This window comes from Ammospiza nelsoni, chromosome 2 (assembly GCF_027579445.1).
Source record: "Ammospiza nelsoni isolate bAmmNel1 chromosome 2, bAmmNel1.pri, whole genome shotgun sequence".
Lineage (NCBI taxonomy): Eukaryota > Metazoa > Chordata > Aves > Passeriformes > Passerellidae > Ammospiza > Ammospiza nelsoni.
The window spans coordinates 56,831,214-56,851,255 of record NC_080634.1 but is presented as its reverse complement, the minus strand read 5'-3'; the positions used below and the strand labels follow the sequence as shown (position 1 = coordinate 56,851,255).

Here is a 20,042-nt window from a genome sequence, read left to right as displayed (position 1 = left end):
GGTGACATATACAAACACACAAGTACTTTACAGATTTGAGAAAGACAGATGCAAATTTGTGATGAATCACAAAAATAATGGTCAGTTGAAATCCAAGGGTATCTATGCCCTTGTACACAGTGTTGATAGACCTTCATACAGAACACTGTACACCCAGAGTCAAGTAGAATCAACAGAGGTTAGAGTGGGTGGAGAGAATCACACTGGATGGGCAGAAAAATGGGAAGACCAGCGTGTCTTGGAGGCTAAAGGTGCTCACCTTCATAAGTTTAGAATAAAAATACAGAAAAGCTGAGAAAGTTATTTCAGCTTAAATAACAATAACACTTTATTTATGCAGAAGCAAATAGCTAAAAACTGCTGATGTATAAACTTCAGCTGGAAATGTAAAGGTTTCCACCCATTGGAGCTTTGAGGTTTTGAAATGACCTAATCTACCAGGCACACTACAGAGCATCTGTTCATAAATTTTTGACAGGGCTGTCTGGCAGCAAGGGACAGGACTGAATGAACCCCTTTCTTTCCCACTTTCTAGGAAAACTTTTCCATCTAATGGTTATTCAACATATGTTTTCATAACATCAAAAATTGATTGTGGACACTCCTGAATTCATAATGGAGAACCAGCCAACTTGTGAAACATTTAGTTTTGATGATGTTATTTCAATGGTGCTCTTGAGAGCAGCTTATGAGACCAAGGAAAGAAACAGCTGTATCCTACCAGACCAACTCTCCTGGTCTCAGAGATTGCTTCTCCCAACCATGAGGAAAATGCCTTGGCAGTGCTGTAGGAGGAAATGAAGTTTCCTAAGCCTACTGTTTCCATCAGTGTGAACATGACATTTCAGACACCAGAGTTGGAGTGTCCAGCACATTTTAGAAACTCTACTTTTACAAAAGTACTTAATGGAATACCATTCCATCTATGTTTGGGAGAAAAAAAATGGCACTGATTTTATGTTAGATAAGCCATAGAAACACCAAAAGGAAACAATAATTAACCACTTTCTAAATGTCAGCCTGTTTCTATTCAAGTCAGGAAAAAAAAAAAACCACACAGACCAAAGCAGTGAATTGAATCCAGAGCTGGATGTGGTTTACAAGACATGACTTTTAGGGTATTCAGTAGCTTGTCAAAGTAGCTTGCCTTCATATTGAGGCCATACAGTCTCTCACAGGTCTCCAACTCCACACACATTCAACAAAGATGGAAAACACAATTTCAAAAAACCTATCTACCTACTTTTACTCTGTCTCCTCTGCAAAGGGAGAAGCTGAAACACAGAGAGATGACAAGACTTACCCAAGGCCACAAACAAAAAAATCAGTGGCTGTGTCAGGAATGCAACCTAGATCATGTGACAACAAAGCCGACACTTTATCAGGCTTCAAAATATCTCTTCTGCCAGTTTATCTGCTCATAAAGAGAATGTACTAAAAAAAAATTCAGCACAGCTATAAAGTACAGAAAGAGATAGAGATCTAGGTCTGATTGTAGGCACTCTCCACAATTTCTCTGCTTTTAAGTCAAATACTTCCTCAAAATATCATCGTGCAACTGAACTTGGAAGCACAATGAAAGAAAAATGCACACAGCAACACCACTCTGTTCAGCAGCCCATCCCACTATGAAGTGACTCAGTGAAGCAGCTCAGTAGCAAAGGCTTCTTCCTGCCCACAACAGCAAGAATGGAAGAGAGCACGTGAGCCTATCCATGCACTCTTTGCAGACACTCCTCTGGACAAAACATTTGGTCTCCAAAAATAAATGAGAAAAAAATTTTCCTTCCCATGGAGTATCAGACATTGTCTTGCTTTAGCTCCCAACCTTCATCAAGTTATTGATCAGAATCAAAACACTTCAATAACTCATATTGTGTGAGAGTTTCCGGAACAGAAAAAAAGACCTTCATTTCCCAGTCACTGTAGTGTGCCCATGACCCACATAGGTCCTGCTTCCCAGTTAGAACACTTTCTTCATCATTTTGTCTAATTCAGTCTCCACATAATGGAAGAGGTGCTCATTTCTCCCTCCTGCCATTTGGGAAAGCTGTTGCAATGACAGAGCAATGTCCTCAGACCAGGAGATGGAAGCCCCCATGTGTGGTGAGCACCCAGAGAAGCCCAGTGCAGTCTCCTCACACAACCCACATTTTACTTGATATGCAGAAGGAATCTAGGCTATGGAACAAGCAACTGCTCTGCAAATTCTCCTTATGAATTGCAGATTTTGGAAGGTACACTGCAAATGAGACAAAAGATTACCAGAAGATGGGACAGTTTTGTGGTTAGGGTGAATGAATGCCATCCATCTCTGCTTGGCAACTTGATTTTTCCAAAAACTCCAGAATTTACTCATCATAAGTTTGATGTTGCCTACTTGTTGCATTACCTGAAATGAAGAGGGATATTAGCTGAAACTTCACCTGAACACACAAAACATCACAGTAATGCCTACCATCACCACACATGTCATTTTTTTAGCAGATGGTAAGCATCCTGAAGATCAGACAGGGAAAAGAAGTAGGCAGCTCTGCCCTTAATCTGATCACCTCTACAGAATAATAATATCACACCATTGTTCAATTCTGTTATGAAACTGAAGGCACTTACGGTGATGCTCCCCTCAAGTGTTATGATGTAGCTCTAAGGAAGCACTCAAAAAAATTATTAACTCTTTTTATCTGAGTGCTTGAATGCCACTTAAGTAAAAAACAATTTTAAAAAACCCTATATATACAGTCTTTCAGCAAACACAGTGGATAAAATGAAACACCAAAAAGCAGTCTGGTCACTGAGGCACTCTATTTTGATAGATGCGTTGTTCTGTGATGGTGACACCCTGCCCCACATGTATTCACATCCCTACAGCCTCTGTGGGAGCCATTCAGCTGTTGCAGGGCTACATGGAGAGCCAGATCAGTGAAGTGATCCAGGTTAACAAGAAATAGCCTGCTGGCGGAAAAAAAAAGGTTACAGGTTTCCAGTCCAGTTCTGCCCAGACAGAGTCTAGGGCTGTACCAGCACAAGAGGGAAAGAAGGGAATGGGAAGAGGGTAAGGCTGCTGGAGCGTATGCTACAGGTCAGATGTTCACCAACCATACCCAGAATGGGGCAGTGATGATCATAAAGGGGGTATAAATGTGTGGCAATGCAAACAAAATACTCATCATAGAATAGTTTGTGTTGGAAGGAACCATAAAGATCATCTGGCTCCAAGCCCCCTGCCATGGGCAGGAACACCTTCCACTAGACCAGGCTGCACAGAGCCCCATCCAGCCTGGCCTTGAACATTTCCAGGGATGGGGCATTCACAACTTCTCTGAGAAACCTGTGCCAGTCTCATCACCCTCACCATAAAAGATTCCTTTTTAATATCTAATCTAAATCTATCATGAGTAGGGTACAGAGAACAGAATTGAAGTTAAGGACATTTTGCTACCTTGTGTCCTTCTATTGGAAGTCCTGTGTTTTCACATCCACTATTATTATTATTATTAATTTATTACGAAACAGCATTTGCACACTGCAATGCCAGGTAACATTCAGATTCTCACCCATGCAGAACTGGCATCCGGTGGCACCATACTCACACCACCATCATTTATGTGTATCACAGGATCACATAGGCTCTCCCAGTCATGCTAATGAACTAGCTAGAAGTGGTAGGTTATTACTTCACATTCAATAAAACTAGAAATATACAAGAGGTTTTAGAAATATACAGAGGTTTTACAGCCACCAAATTTGCAGGATTGATGAGTCAAGAATATTTGGAATCCCAATTTGCATTTGCTACCACAGAGACCTTTAAAACCTAACGGATTAAGAATTCAGTTCCATGCCTAACTGTAGTCCATAGCAAAACTCCCACAAAGTCAGTCATGCAGAAAGAGCTCTCTTAACAAACGCCTCTGAAGTACACACAATTCTAACAGCTTTTCATTTACTTAAGTAAAAGGAAAACCAAGTTAAATATCCATTTCTAGTAGGAATAGTATCTGTAGAAATAATGGAAGCTGGTAACATAATTTAAATAACACAGGCAGCAGCCAAGAGGGAATACGACTTCCTCTAAATTCATTAGTGAGGAAGATGGATACTATTTTTGTATTTGGTCCAATATTACTAAACTTACCTCTCTACACAGCATTCACTTGATCAAGTTCGTAGCAAGTCCGTTGTGTTACTTTCAATAGCCTCAATAGTAATGGATTAAAATAATTTTCTATAGCAGTAATTTCACTTCACTCATAATATTAGTTCAAGAAAGAGCCTTTGCTTTTAAGAAAGATCCCAACTTCCCTTAAGCTCCATTAAAGTTCTGCCTGATAAAGACTTCAAGCATGGCCCGTGGCACAGAATCAGCATTTCCAGTGGACAGGACCTGTGGGCTGCAAACGAGGAGGAGCTGGGACATTCACACGGGCTGTTCCTTGTGGCAGCTCTCACGGGCGCTCATCTTCCCTCCATCTCCCTCCTTGCCCTGCCTTATGCAAGTGGCCACGCTCTCATTCCTCTGCATCTCAGGAGCCAGCCCGCAGCCCGCGGAGAGGAGCGGGAGAAATGATATATTGCAGATATTTTATTTTTGGAAACCACACTGTAAATAAAGCCATTTCCAGAGATATTCCATGGACACGGAGTGCTTGGTCGCAGAGCCAGCGCCTTATGTAACAGGAGGAGCATTGTTTAGGGTTGCCTGCGTTAAAGAGCCACTCCTGGTAACACAGTTTACAAAGCTATAAAAAGCTACCAGCCTAACTATCGAGAGCGAGCAGGCAAGCGGTTTGTTACCAAAAGGCTGGGAAAAAGGAAAGTTTCGTTAAATCCCTCAACTTTCCGCGGCTCGGAGGCCATCAGCCCGGCTGGCACTTACCGGGGTGGGAAGCTGGGGGCTCCTATCGCAGCGCCATGGCCAGGTGCTGAGGACAGCTCTGCCGCCTCCCGCCGCCCGCGCCGCCGGCAGCGCCCTCAGCGAGCTCCCATTAATTCCGCTCGGCTCCCCGCGCCGGTCGCCCGCAAGCGGCAGAGCCCGGGGATCCCTCGGTTCGGCCTCACGCTCCTCTCCCGCCGGGCGCCGTCAGCCTCTGGAAAAGCGCGAGCAGAAAGGATCTCTTGGACATGCACAGGCGCTCACAAGCAGCTGTAAATTTCCACTCCCCGCTGCCTGCGGCTGCACTCCCGGCTCCTCGCTGTTCCTGCTCCGACGAGCTCTGTGCCTGGGTGTGCGTTTTCCCCCACTGCCCTCCCCGCTTCCCACTCCCTCGCTCGTCTTGCTCACAGGCTCACACACACACACACACACACCCCAAACTCCACGTCACAGGAACCCGTGGAAAAGCAAGGGATGAAGCGATCACTCCGCCGAGAGATTTCCCCAGGGTTAAGGGAGGACATGCGACAATTTCGCATCACTTCTGTAAGTTTCCATTCCTGCCCAAAGTCTGCCGGTGCAGGGGGAGGCATCGCTGACGGCTCCTCGCACCATCACGTGGCGTAGGCTGCTGGAATTAAATTATTCACCTTGCCGTCCTGCTAGGAATGCAAATAAGGGAGCCCAACAGCGGGTTGTTGTTACAAGATAATAAAAAAAATCAACATGCTCACGCACCACATCTTTCGGCAAAGTCCTGTCCAGAAAAGCTGCAGATAAGCTGCTTCCTGCCTGACTATATATTATTACACAAAGATCCAAATACTTTTCCACAACAATACTTGAGGGGATAAAAACATCCACCCATCTGCAGTATACTCTGAGCAAAATTTAAATCCTGATGAAGAAAAACATTACCCCTAAGTATTTTTTCAAAGGCTAATGTGATGGGGAAAAAAATCATAAAGTATTCTGAAACGAGCACTACCAGCTATTATCAAGTGTACGAACACAGCAAAATGTAATTAAAGGAATTTTTAGTGCTTCATTTTTCTCTCTCGGCAACAATTGTTTGGCAAGCACCACACATTCCCAAAGGGAATGGCAAGTGCTGTCCCCTCTGCCCCCTCTGCCCCCAGCTGTTAAGAGCAGGGGAAGAAGGATGCTTTACTACAGGCACTTCAAGGTGGGATTTAAAATGTATCTTCATCTGGATCTTGGCCGAGTCCCAGCTGGGATGTGTGCCCAGCATGTCTTTCTGCCAAGCTCTCCAGCTTGGGGGGAAAACTTTACCTCCCATCACTTCTTCCTCAGGGCATAGCCTAGCCAAAGTCCTACATTATTAAAAATCATTTGCTATGCTACATTTGCTTGGGGAGCTGATCTCAGAGTTAGCAGCACTATAGTTGCATCAGATCTTGATTTAAGGCTCACCTGCAGTAGGTATTCACAGCTCTACATTACAGGCAGCCAAAAGTGCATGAGAAACCTAAATTCTGAGGAATACAGATGAAACAGACACCTTTTAAAGGGCTATAAACCTTTGCTTGCAATGCCAGCTCCCAATGAAGCACACAGGAGTATCCCAAATCCTCACTTTGAAGAGCCACTCACCTGTCCCTCCTGGGCTCAGGGAGGCAGAAGCCACCCCTGCTCCCTTAACCTCCTGCATTTGCTCCTGCCTGTGCACAGGAGGCACCAAGCCAACCTTAGATCAGCACATTTGTACTCTCAACTTATCAGTAAAGCACGTCACCACCTCTGCTCACACTTTACCTAACAGATCATCAAGATACTGCATTCCTGTGTTTTTGGACCGCCCTGAACAGCACTGGGAACAGGCATTAATTAGTGCTGCTCCCACTGCACCAGAAAGTACTGCAACAAGTGACACCAAGTGGCAATTTCTGCTCCAAACCCCTTGTGAAATATTCTTCCAGCACCAACTTAAAGGCTTCACATTAGCCACCACTGAGCAGGTTTCCTCTCCAGGCAAGCCGCACAGAGATCTCAGCAAGGGACACTGCGGATGCCAAGCTCTGAACAGGATGAGCCACCCACGAAACTCAGGAGGCACATGAACGACCCGAGGAGATGTGTCATGGCATAAAGGACCCGGAGAGAAAAGCTGGCACTGGGCACCTTTACAGCACCAGCTGGGTGGGGAAGGGAAGGGGAGCTGGGCCTTGTGGGACCTCACACCCACTCTGACATTGGACCTTTATTTTTTATCAGATACCTCAGCCTTTGGATAAACAGCGAAAGTCAAATGATAAACACTCTACCCTTGGGCTGCTGATGACAGCACTGGCTTTTCCTAAGGCAACACAACAATCCAAGTGCATCACTGCTTCCCCTGTGTGTTTTTAAGAGAAAAACTTTTTTCCTCTACCTGTCCCAAGAAAAATTTTATCTTTTCTATTGTAAATCCACCATCCCTTCAACAGGTAGAACCCCAACTTTTTGCTGTACTGTGGAGTTCAACAGTGGTAGGTGTTACCCTGAAATCAAACCATCACAAAAAAAGATTGAAATATCACAACAAATGTGTTTTAGCTGCACATAAGGAGCCCCAGTGGGGATAATTTGTGTATCACCGCACTCCATAAAATATTCACAGACCATTCTGAGTATCCCAGCTTTCTGGAAGTATAAGAAATTTATCTACAAAGTAACTGTCCTTTGTTTCAGACTAAATATGCCTGTTTTCCTGATTCAGAACATTAAATTGAATTTGCACTCAATTACAGTTCAACTTTTCCCATCTTCTACCTGAAAATCTTTTAGGGCTTTAATAGGAGCCCTCTTGAGAGCTGGAGAGCAAGAAACCCACCCACCTCCATCCCTGCATTGCAGCAGAAGAAACTGCACAAAACAAGGTAGCTAAAGGGGCAGGGGAAAAAAAGATTCTCTGCTATTCCAAAACTCTGTTTCATCTTAAGTAGAGTTAATTCTCAGATGACAGGAAAAGGCCCTGAACCATTCAATAGGAATTAAGCTATAATTACTTGGTGCTCTTATCTGTTTGTTGGGATTTTTTGTTGCCAAGAGGTTATTAAATATTTCCAAAATATGTTTTCTTCAATTCTTAATTTGTAGCCATCTAAAATCTAGAATGATGTAATTATAAAGAGACAAAAAATCTTTACAGTCCTGAAGTACATGGGGAAAAAAAATCTCTGCACTGCTAAAATACTCCAGCTTCCACATATTTAAATTTCATTATATTTGTTTCCTTTAAAGAGGGCAGAGTCCTCAGGCTAAGGCATGGTTAAAGTACTTTTGAGAAATGTTTGTCCTTGCTTTCATAACTTAAAATCATTCCATCTAATAAAGACCAAAGGAAGAAAACCCCAGTTGATTTTTCCTGCTCTAACCATTTCTTTTGTAATGTGGAAAAGAGAAATTAGGGAACTTCAACAGTGAGTGAAATTGCAATAAATTGCAGCAGCAGATGATAAACACACAGCGTATATATATAAATTCTGCTTATTTAATCATCCATTTCCAGTCTGCCTACCTCCTCTGAGATTACTTCCAGCATTCCAAAGCCCAAAGCAGCCTCTAATAACAATAACAACAACAACATCCTTCCTTCCCCCCAAGTTGCTCAGTGCCCCAGGCCATCAAAATTCAGCTCTCCACAGCAACAGGTTTAGTTGTGTAATGCTGAATATCAAGAGGAGAAGTTTTAGCATACTAAAAAGATTCCCCCACCCTCCAAAACCTGGAAACTAAAGAACATCCCCCACAGGATTTAGTGCTATTCTTACAAAGCCCAAGATATGAACATTTTGATAGTTTGGCAGTTTATTGGGGTGGAGGGGAACTAAAAACAAGTCACTTATATAATCTACATCGTAAAGCTGTTACACTTTAACTCAAAGCATTTAGCATTACGGCACAGCAATATAAAAAGTGCCCAACAACATTTCTAAAACCTCATAAAATAAGATGCTTTACAGTTACTTCATACTTCTGTGTTATTCTGTGAGTCCACAGATACTCAATTTCTTCAGATCCCTGCAAGAGCACTGTAGCCACTTCAGACTGATGCAAATAAATTCTTCTTCATGCAGTAGATCCCAAATACAGACATCCAACACACACTTTCTCTCTGTGTAATCTTGGAGGGACACAAGCTTGGAACTGAGCCTGTATACCAGTCCCCACAAAACAGCTACCAGCACCAAAAGGCAAAAATAACATTTGGCTGCTCATCCAAATACAAAATAAGACAAAAAAAAAGGGGTACAGTCTACGGAGGGGCAGGTGGTCTTCCCTACAGCCATGTAAAAAGCAGCAAAGCTTCTGGCCTCTCTCGGGACTAGAAAATTTATATTCCTTCAGTGAAGTGTGGGAAACAGAAAGCAGCAAGATGCAGTGGCTGACCTGTAGCTGCATTTTAGCTGGCGTGAGTGGAAGCATTTAAATGGATGGTTTATATAAGCTACTGCTAAAAATGCAGACATGTCTTCCACGATTATGTTCCCTTCCTCTTCCTCCTAGCTCCCTCTAGCGCTTTTAAGGACATACGGCCTTTTCCCTCCTAATTTATGTAATGCAAATACAGTTGCTAAGATGTTTGGTTCAGTTGGGGTTTTGGGGGGTTTTTAAGATCTGCCATAGCTCTTATAAACTGCTCATGAGATTTTACTGAATGTGTTATTCATATGTACAATCCCTCCAGAAACCAAACACTGACACTGGCCTTTCTACCAGAAACTTTTGTATATTAATACTTTATGTACAGGCCAGTATATTTAAAAGTTTACTCATTTTAAAGGGCATCCAGCTCCATCATTAGAGAAAGTCAATTAAAATTAATCCCTTTCCTTGAGCATTCCCTCTCTCAAGTGAATTGTGTCTAAACAGAAGGTTACTACAGCCCAACAGCTGAAAGATATAACATATTAAAATTTTATGTCTGCCCTAAAGTCACTTATAAAATGTTAATTGTGCACTTATCTACTGTGTCCCAACATAAACCACAAATAAGAACCATACCTGCACTCCCACTTTTATGAGCAGAGGAACACAGACTCATGACCACACCAGGCTTTTTACCTGCAGACTCATGCAAACAGAAACTAGGCCCCCAAAATCAGTGACTGCCTGAAGAGCCAAGCAAGTATTTTTAAAATAATTAAAGTTTTCACCTCTCCAAACTGCTTCTGTCCCAGTTCTGTACAGTCAATCACCTCAGTGGCCATGTTTGTTTGTTTGTTTCTTTAAGGTCCAATTGCAGAATTAAAAATGGGAAGAGGAAAGACCATTTCAAGAGGTGCAACAAAAAGAGCTTTGCTGAAGACCTAAAACCACTCATCACTTGTGTGCCAATCTTGCAGTTTCTATAGCAGCACACAAAAAACCATTTTTCTTCATGGAATTGAATTTTAAGTGTATAAAAGCATTTATCTGTGATCTCCCATTTCTGAAACAGTCAAACAATATTAATAGTGTTTGGTGTTCTTGAAATGATTGAATTTAGTTACTGATCTCCACATAACTTCACCAAGCACTTTTCTTAACGTTAGGCAGAACAGGTTAAGACATCTCCTTCCACCAGGCTCACTAACCAAAAACCCTATAGATGTTCCCTACAACTTCCTTGCTGGTCAAAGACAACAGAGCTTTAAACTTCCTAAGAGTGCTTGAAGCCAAAAGCTGAAAGTTATTGCATATTGAACCTCAGCAATGGTGATATGCTGTGAAAATGTTGGGCAGATCAACTTTGATGCCTATAATTACTTGAAACACAGTGTGTGACTGTTTCTGACAAGCTGGAAGACAGTTTGGGATTTAAGACTTTTCCTCTGCTGACCACTACTATAGAAGGCTAAAGCATTTTTCATCAGATGCTTTCCAGATGACTTGCAGACAAACAAAATTAAGTTAAATTTAAAACACAAGTTAAATGCTCTTGTGAGGCACTCACTGTAACACCCAATTTAATATGAGGCAAGTGAGGTGGCACCAAGGGAACACCCAAAGGTGTGCAGTCCAAAATGTTAAAGAATAAGTTTATACTGTTAAAGAATACTGTTAAAGGAGATAGGAATTGTCATTCTGGATAAGACAAAGCTCCACTAAATCCCATCTCTAAGAGGGGCTGACACCAAGAGCAAACTAGAAAAAGAAACTTATACCATAGGAAGGACTATTCTACTCTTCCTCTGCATCTGGCAATCAGCACCTTTGAGGTTTCCTGAAGCAACATCCCAAATCACCATGATGGATAGTTACACACCTTTCACTTTTAAGATCCCAAAGGAGCACTATTCCCCATCTAGGGGGACTCTTAAATCACTTCTGCATACTCAGATACAACAGATTGCTCAGGATTGCTTCTGACTGTCAAGACTGAGCTGCCAAGACAGTTCAGAGACTGCTATTTCCTGTGGGTGAGGGACCAAACAGGACAAGATCCAGCATCAGTTTATTGCCTTCCAGTTAGTTCCTTCTTCAGGGCAGCAAAGGCAGGATTTACCTGCAGAACCATTGTATTTTTCAAGTGGCAACCCCAAGACAAGAGAACAAGTATTTCCAGAAAGTCCCATACAGAGGCATGGTGTTATACCCATGAAGATGAGTTCAGGTCTAAGAAGTGTCAGCTCCTATTTATGTCACACTCTGTGATCTTGGAAAAGCCACTTAGTCTCCCCATTGGAAGATTTATGTATTCAAAACCATAAGGTGCTTTGACACTGCAGTGATGGAAGCCAAACAAACACAGCAGGCAGTACCCAGCTTACTTGCGTCCTTTTCCTGCAGACTGTGATGCAGGAACGTCCTGCATCACACAGTCTGCAGTTTGTGTGATGCAGGTCTCCAGAAACCATGCCTACAGACACAACAAACTTCTGAGTCTCTTCTCACACAGGTTAAGAATCCTACTAAAGCAGAACAGTCGAAACAAAACCAGAATAATACTAGTTTAAAGGTCTAAACTGGTGCTTTTAGATGAAGAATTACAGTTTTTTCCCAATGTCAAATAATTGAACCTAAGCATTACTATAATTCTTGAAAAACAGCTGTTATACTTAAGCAAGTGTTGCCCTAAATTGACTTGCCTAAAGTCACACAAGAAAATCTCTGGTGCCAACACTGCTCCCCTGGAGAAAGAGAACCCACATCTCTCACATTTTGCTCTTTACCAGTTTTGTCCTGCAAAGACATTAGTTTAAGACATCGGAAAAGGATAGGGAGCCTTGAGAACTCATCAAGCTCAAGCTGCACAAGGAGAGATTGTCTTCACAAGTACCCCAAAGTCATTCCTCCTGACAATTAAGTTTATTCATCACTTGACAGATTGCAAACATATTTGCCTTCATGTGATAGATACATGGCCAGTTGATGAAACATGGGGTGCTTGCACTTCTCTGTCCCACAGTAATATTTTACCATCACCTCAATGTTATCTTCCTGTTAGGTGGTGAACAGTTCCTGTCGTCACGAAGCCCCTATCTCAGATTTTAGTAACATATTTTTCTGGTCCCAGGAAGGCGCCTCCAATGCCTTCCTAAAGACCCCTGTAGTCCATTCTGGCCAAAAGTTGACTATATTGAGCAAATTAACCTGTAGGGTATTCTTTGGAGTCCTCAGTGGGGAAAACCTGTCCATGCACATTCCCACACTACTAAAAAGCCATCTGCTGTTCCCCCCATCCATGTTGCCCAACAACTGACATTACAAATTAATTATTATGTCAGACACATACAATTACAAAGTGTCCAATTAAGGGCTGAGTTCCTTTTGTTTCAATTAATAAACCAGGGTCATGCCTTGAAGTCCTTAAATGGCAGCAGGCATGCTGCAGATGGCATTTTTTAGCCAAGTCTGTCCTGTCCAACAAAGACCAACAGGAGCAGTGTGTTCATCTTCTGGACAATTTCTGTTTTGGAGGAAGAGCAGCTCTGGCACCTGGGTGTGCTTTGATTCAACTCCATTTCTGTGTAGCCTCAACAGTGGAGATCCCTGACAGGCTCTGGATACCTGGAAGAAAAGCACTCACCGCATGACATAAATGGCAAGCTCCAGATATATAGGTTGTAACAGGTCAAATATGCTCACAGAAATCTTGGCAAACATCACTCCTTGAGACATCTCCTAATGAAATCTGACAGCTTCAACCTCACACAGATCTATACTCACAGACTTTGTCACACCCTCTGAAAATAGTTTAAGAAATCAGTTTTCTCAGGCTTTCTCACATACCTGTTCCCTTCCCACAGAAGCAATTGATAATTTTCTTCTCTGCGTGTGTTTTGGTAGTGTGCATTTGCAAAATAGCTTTATCTGCCATCAAAATCTACATCTCTGAAGGGTAAAAGACTGCTACTGTCCACTTATAAAAGTCACGTTTAGCACTGAAAATAAGTAAGGTGTACGCCTCTCAAATGAAAAAAGAGTCTCAAGCTGTAGCAGCCCAGACATGAGAAGTTACCTATTATCTTTGCAAAAAAAACAATATTTTTAGCTAGATGCTATCGGAGCCTGATCACCTGCAGAACATGTTTTCTAATATATTTGCATGCAGTACCTTGAATTTATGAGAGCTGTAGGATCAATAGCAGAATTCAGGGATCAAAGTCTCAAAACTTTCTTTCAGAACTGCAGCGCTCATAAGGACACAAAATTATGTCTGGCATTGTTGCAAACTTTGGAGTCTCCACCCAAGTACCACTGAAAAGAAATGGCTTGTTGTCCGGGAGCAGGCAGAGCCCCGTGAGAAGGTCACCCAGCAAGACTCATATCAGTTCAACTTTCCATGACCACAGCAAGAGCAAGGCAGTCTCCCCCAGCTGTCATCATGGGATGAAATTACTTTCACAAGCATAAGAACTTCCATTGAAATATTCCAGCACACAAAGGCCTGTATCCAGAGAGCTGCATGGCAGCCAGGTAACCAAAGATGTGAACGTAAGCTATTTAATACCTTGGCATTTAACCCAACAACAACATTACCTATTTTTATGTTTTTCAATTAAAAAAAAACCCCAAAAACAGATGACATAGAAGTTCAAAAGTAATAAATAGTATGACACTGTGACACACTACACAGACTGGCTTTTCTTTCAAAACTAAAGATAGTTCTATATGATTCCTACACTTAGGAAATAAGACCTTATTTGGATTTAAAATAAGTTTGAAATAGATTTTTTTTGTTCTTCTCAAAACAATAAATGAATGTTGTTACTATCAGCAAAGGCATTTAAAAATTTCAAATATTTACTCTGATTCCCCAAAGCTTAACAGCTTCTTGAACAAGAGCAGCTTTTTAAAAGATTTTGTATCTTTACACTAATTTCAAGTGCTGGAGAATCTGTGAAGTCCATTAATAACATAGTGCAACAGTTAATTGGTTACCACTTTGAATGTTTCGGGGTTTTTTCCTTTTCTGAAAATTCATATTCTGTTTTACTTTCTGCTCTCTGAAGCTGTGATTCCTATGTTTGCAAACATGTGTTTTTTGAAGGTTCCTAATTTTATTCATGTATAGATATGTGATTAAATCATTTCAACAAACTCAGAATTTACTTCTTCATCACCACCTACATGAAGTGTACATATACTGTTTTCTGACATCTACAACCAGTACTGACTTCAATTAAAAAATGTCTTGAAATCAAACCTGATTACAGAAGTGAGATAATTAATACAGCAAAAGAAATCTCCCACTCTGCATTCAGTGTTTTCAACTCCCATCAGCTCTTGGCTACCACTCATCTACAGGGAGTGCCTTGTCCACTGTTTGTGGCGCATGAGTCTTGACACCTTGAGGTATTTTCAGACACTGTTCCTCATCTTTTAAGGCACATCCAGCCTCTTCCCATGGTTATTAACTTCACAAAGCTTTGAGTCCATCTTTTGAAAGAGTCAGCCAAGATGCCTTTTGATTCAATCAAATACATGAGGCTATGCCATCATTTGTCATCTTTCTACTCTGCATGGCCTAGATAAAACTGTCAGAAAGGATTGTGCATTTCCTTTCAACTGTGTGCTCATTTGGGGATTTTTTTTTTTTTGCAAACAAACATCCAGTGACTGAACATCAACAAATTATTTATCAATTAAAATATTCTTAATGACAGTAAAATTTTCAATATTGAGTTTCTTAGCCAGAATACATCAAACCCATAATCTGAAATACTAGACATTTTATAATATGTTTCCTATTAATCATGTTGAATATTTTGCTTTATGACAATCCTTAGAATTTCAGAGTTTTACATTAGACATAAAAGAAAAAAATTCAGTCTCCATAAATTTTCAAAAGTGTTCTTTCAGTCTTTATTTACCGCTGAAATATGATGGATTTGTTCACAGTTACGTGATTACTTTTAATATTCATCTTCATTCTCACTACAGAAACATGGAACAGTTCTGTATTTTCAGCATCACTGTTGACAACTTTAGCACAGCCAGCAGACAAATGTCACTGTTCTTTTTGCTCTTGGTACTTTAAAACTTCTTATTAGCCTTAAATCCTAAAGAAAATCCAGTGAGTTCTCTGTAATCATCTTTATAAAACTTACTTGTACTAATTCCTATGTATTGGCTGCTGCCTTGGAACCATTTCTAAATCAAGATATGACTCTCCCTTTGCTGAAATCCTCTTTCTGTATCTGTATCTATTCCAGACAGCCATGTGTTCCCACGTCCCCAGCTGCTCCCCAGCTTTGGGAGACAATCTTTAGGCAGGGCTAGAAGTGTACCAGTGATGTAGCAGCACATCACATCACATCCCATCACACAGAGGAGATTTGCTGAGTCCCTCAAGGTTTTGCAGCAGTCTTCTCCCATGGCCTGATGACCTGTGCTGAACTTTAGGAACCCTGGTGAGGGGACACTACAGCATGGAGGGAGTTCAGCAAGAAAGGAAAAACAATGGATAACATCTCTATGGATTTTTAACTAGCACTTAACTGCTGCCCAAGCCACCAAAATCACATAAGAATATCTCAGCAAATCCTCTGCTAGCATTTTCCCTTCCCTGACAAAAGGGTGGAACACTGAAGAATTGCAGGGGTGTGTATCTCCTCACATTAATGCTGCTTTTATGAAGGGAAAAACTTTTCCAACCAACACACAGCCTAAAGACCAGCAAGCCAGCTTGACCTCAGAGTACATTCAAACCTGTCCTCATTCAAACTGCCTTCAACCTAGAGCACTTTATCTTTTACTTCCATATTTTGCCCAAGGCTATGTGTGATGCTTGCAAACAGAGCAGTACAGATGTTGCAAGCAGATACAGACCTAAACATGGATTGTAATGTAAAAGACAAGACCTGTTAATGGTCTGCAGATAAGTAGGACGAAAGGTCAACACAATTTCTAAGTAATAAGCTTTTATTTAGAAGGTTCAGCCTTTTTTGGTTCACTTACTTACATTAATTTGTAAAAAAAAATTAACCCTCCCCCCACAGATTTTTCCCAGGGACTACATGGTATATACAATATTTGCCCTAACAGAGGACTACATCCAGCATGCAGTCCTGCACCCACTCTATAAGGTTCAATTTGGTGCTTCTCTTGTAGCCAAAAGTAACAGGCAGTGAATTACCACCATGAACTGGTAGTCCAAAATAAGTTTTGCTTATTTGCAGAAGTGAAAGAGAGCTGTCTGACTGCCAGTGAACTGCAGAAAGTGAGAGAGAGTACACAATTAAAAGGTAAACTTGAAGAGGGAAAGGTGATATAGCCGTGCCTCCCTGCTGACATATGAAAATAGGCAAAACAAAGAGCTGAATGCTCAGGACACTACAGCTGCTGGATGTGAACCCTTCCCACATAACATTAATCTCTCTGTATTCAGCAGTCTCCAGTACCTTGACTTACAAAGCCACACACAGCTTCCTTCCCACACTCAAGAGCAAACAAACTGTACTTTTGCTGCAATAAATTTGCATGTGTAAATTTGTACAAGTGCCTTTGTGCCACATTGACACATGATCTTTAAGTAAGACCACCCAAAGATCCAATGGCTGTCCCCACATTTCAAAATCCAGTTATGCAGCAATACTTTCTTCCATCTTAATTATTGCCTCTTGCAGCAGGAAAAGCAAGGTACAAACGTTACTGTGATATCAGAAAGGGTGATTTAACTAATGCTGTAAAATAATTTCAAAATGTTTCACAGTTTATCAAGTTGCTCTAAGGACACATTGCTGTCAAAATGAGAATTCTAGCCCTTTCTGCCATCACCTCCCATGCATGAGTTCTAGGAATGACATGACTGCAGAGGGAGGCAGATCAGCCTGCTGGGCATCATGAAAATTTAACAGCCAGGAAATAAACAAACCCTCTTACCTCCCCTAAAAGTGCAGCTTTTGGAGAAGTGAGAAGAGGTGTGGGGGACTTACTAATATAAATTGTGTGAAATTTTTGGAACTACCTCTATCAATATGGATAATATTAAAAGAACAAAAGAAAAAAAAATCCATCTAATCACAAATGTTTTAGTAGGTGTGTGAAAATTTAAAATATTTCTACAATATCTGTTAGGAAAAACAGTTTAAAAAAATGTCCCGTTCTTTTCTGCTAATTTCTACACCGAGGTTGCAACCATACATCTTGATCTGTTAATGAAAGGGTTGTAACACCTTGCTATGAATTTGTTAACAAAATTATTTCATTCTTAAAAACAATTCTTCACTTTAAGTAAAGGCAAAATATGTTACCAAAAAGCTTCTCAAGTAACTGGTTCATCACAAACTGAACAGAAACCAATTCCACACACTTTACTATGATAAACAGCAGTGTTTGGTGGGCTTATTTTTTTTAAATGCACATTCAATTTATGTGTCGAGAAGCATACAATCTTATTAAAGCTTTTTTAAAATTTTATGCCAGTCTGAATGTAATCTGAATTGTGATTACTTTGTAACAAATAGCATATGTATCCACTTCTGTGAGAGGAAGGCCATACACTGGAGTCACTTGAGGAACATGTCTTCAGAAAAGGGGCTTTTTTTAAAGAAAGGGTTACAATATTTGGGCCCACAGTTCACTTAGTGAAAGACTGTCAAACACATTTTTAACACAGCTTCTTTGGTTCCAGTCATTCAAGAATTTTGCAGGGGAAAAAGTTAACAACAAAGTTAAAGTCAAGCACTCATGAGAGAAACCCATTTGCCTCCACTGTCTGTGGAAAGGCAGGAGGGGATTCTGATCCAGCAGAACTCAGAACATAGAGAGGTCCAGGCTCTGCTGTGTGATAAGACCATCCCAAATAACCTAGATATGGTAAGTATTCTGCCCATACCACCACTTTGCTCATACTGTAGAAGTAGTTGGCTCAAACATTTTAAATTGAGATAAATGACACCAACAATAAAATTAGAAAGCAATCCATTGATTTCCAGATGCTCATTTTGCACCTAGACCACCTCCAGTTCCTTGAGAAAAGCACAAATACCAAGTGGCTGCACGCCAAATGAGATGGGAAGTTATTCAGTTAAATATAGCTGAGCCAAATAAGTTTTTGTGGGTTCTTTTGGGTTTGTTTTGTTTGGGTTTTTTATTTGGTTGGGGTTTTTTGAGTTTGTTTCTTTTGGTGGCTTTTTGGTGCGTTTTTTTGGTTCATTTTTTGTTGTTGTTTGGTTTGGGTTGGGTTCTTGTTTTGTTTCTGTTTGGTTGGTTTTTGTTTGTATTTTTTTTGTTTGGTTGGGTTTTTTTGTCTTTTTCTTGAATCCCAACCAGTCCCGTGAGTAATCACACAGAGGAACAGGGCAGTCCAAGAAGTCCAGGAACATCTGGACTGTTTCTTTCTTTGACAGTGCCAATTTTAAACGTTCAGGGGACTGTGGCTTCCCTGACCCTTCAAAACACTTATAAACAAACTCAAATGAAATAAATATTAATAGGACAATACTCCATTCCATTCTTGCTGCTCCTGTTCCTCACACCTTACTGCTGGTTTCACAACTCTACAAAGTTAAGCAAACCTAGCACTGATGCAACACATTGAACAGGATTCAGGAAAAAAAAAGAAGCTAAAGAAATTAGAATTTTCTTCAACTAAATTAATTTCCTCACAGGAAACTATGACTAAGGACAGTTTAGTCCAGAATATTCTTATGAAGAGCTCTATTGTTGAGCCTTCACACGACAACACATATCTACCCTGTTTTCTAAGGTTTTAGTCAAATTCCCTTTAGTACATTTGAAACCTTACATGTTTCAATTTTATTTGTAAGTGGTTGTTTCAGCATACACAATAATGACTTCAGGTTGTTGCCCTATGCCTCCTTTTGATAGCTTTTATTACTTCAAGTCCAATTCTACAGCAGGCACTGCCTCTCTAGCCTTTCCATAGCAGCTAGCAAGACCAGCACCAGCCCATCAACCTTCTATCAGCTGGCACCACAAGGGCAGCTGCCTCCACACTTGGATTGAAAAGTCAAAATTAAGTTGTAGGGTCCCTAGAGATCATCTCTTCAGAGTGGGAACACCACAAATTCATTAATTCTTGCAGATTGCTTAATGTCTCCTACGTGTTCATGTAATGAAAGTAGTTTGTGTGCCTACTTTACCCTGCAGGCAAACCCACAAAGAGCCATCAAAAGGGTCAGAATACTTTACAACCACAAGCCTTACTTCAGAAAGTACCAGTGAAAATTTATTTCAAATAAATATATTGCTGTGTTCACATGGAAAAATGAAGATAAAAAGGGTTTTAGGCATCCATTTATTTTGGATTCCTTGCATCACATACATCTACTGCCTGGTTTCCAGAAATCTCAGGCCCTTTCAAGTGCACTTGTAATCACAGGCTTTCAGATCTTGTTAACTCACTCCCATCACCCAAATTAGAGGACAGTTTTAGGTCTTGATCAGTGTGGTGGGGCTGTGGCACAGCAAAGGCAACACATGCTGCTCAGCTTGGTGTGACATAGCCTAACATCCACAGCAGTCCTTGCTCTCTGTGCTCACACAACTGCCTGGAATCTCTGCTGGCAATGAACACCGAGAGTGGAAGACAGAAATATGGCTGAAACTGAAAACACCTCTGCTACATAAACAGATGAAATTCATTGCACTACCACTTTCCAAATGCAGACCTTGGAGAAAATGCCAGCCAGTGGATGGGTAAGAGTTTCAGCATATTGGGCCAGATTCCAAAATCCTCAAGCCAGTTAGTAATTAACAGACATCTAGGTCC

At 41.0% G+C, this 20,042-nt stretch overlaps 1 protein-coding gene across 6 annotated transcripts in view; it reads right to left on the bottom strand.

The window, feature by feature from the left end:
- CAB39L (calcium binding protein 39 like) overlaps positions 1-20,042 on the bottom strand; it is a 60,821-nt gene that overhangs the window by 38,205 nt on the left and 2,574 nt on the right. For 3 of the 6 annotated variants that reach the window (XM_059465965.1, XM_059465968.1, XM_059465971.1), the window contains exon 3: positions 4,880-5,090. The gene's annotated coding sequence lies outside the window, so the exon portion shown is untranslated. Of the gene's footprint in view, positions 1-4,138; positions 4,663-4,879; positions 5,223-5,310; positions 5,451-20,042 lie in introns of those variants that run through there. The other 3 variants (XM_059465967.1, XM_059465970.1, XM_059465969.1) reach the window with 3 other exon arrangements.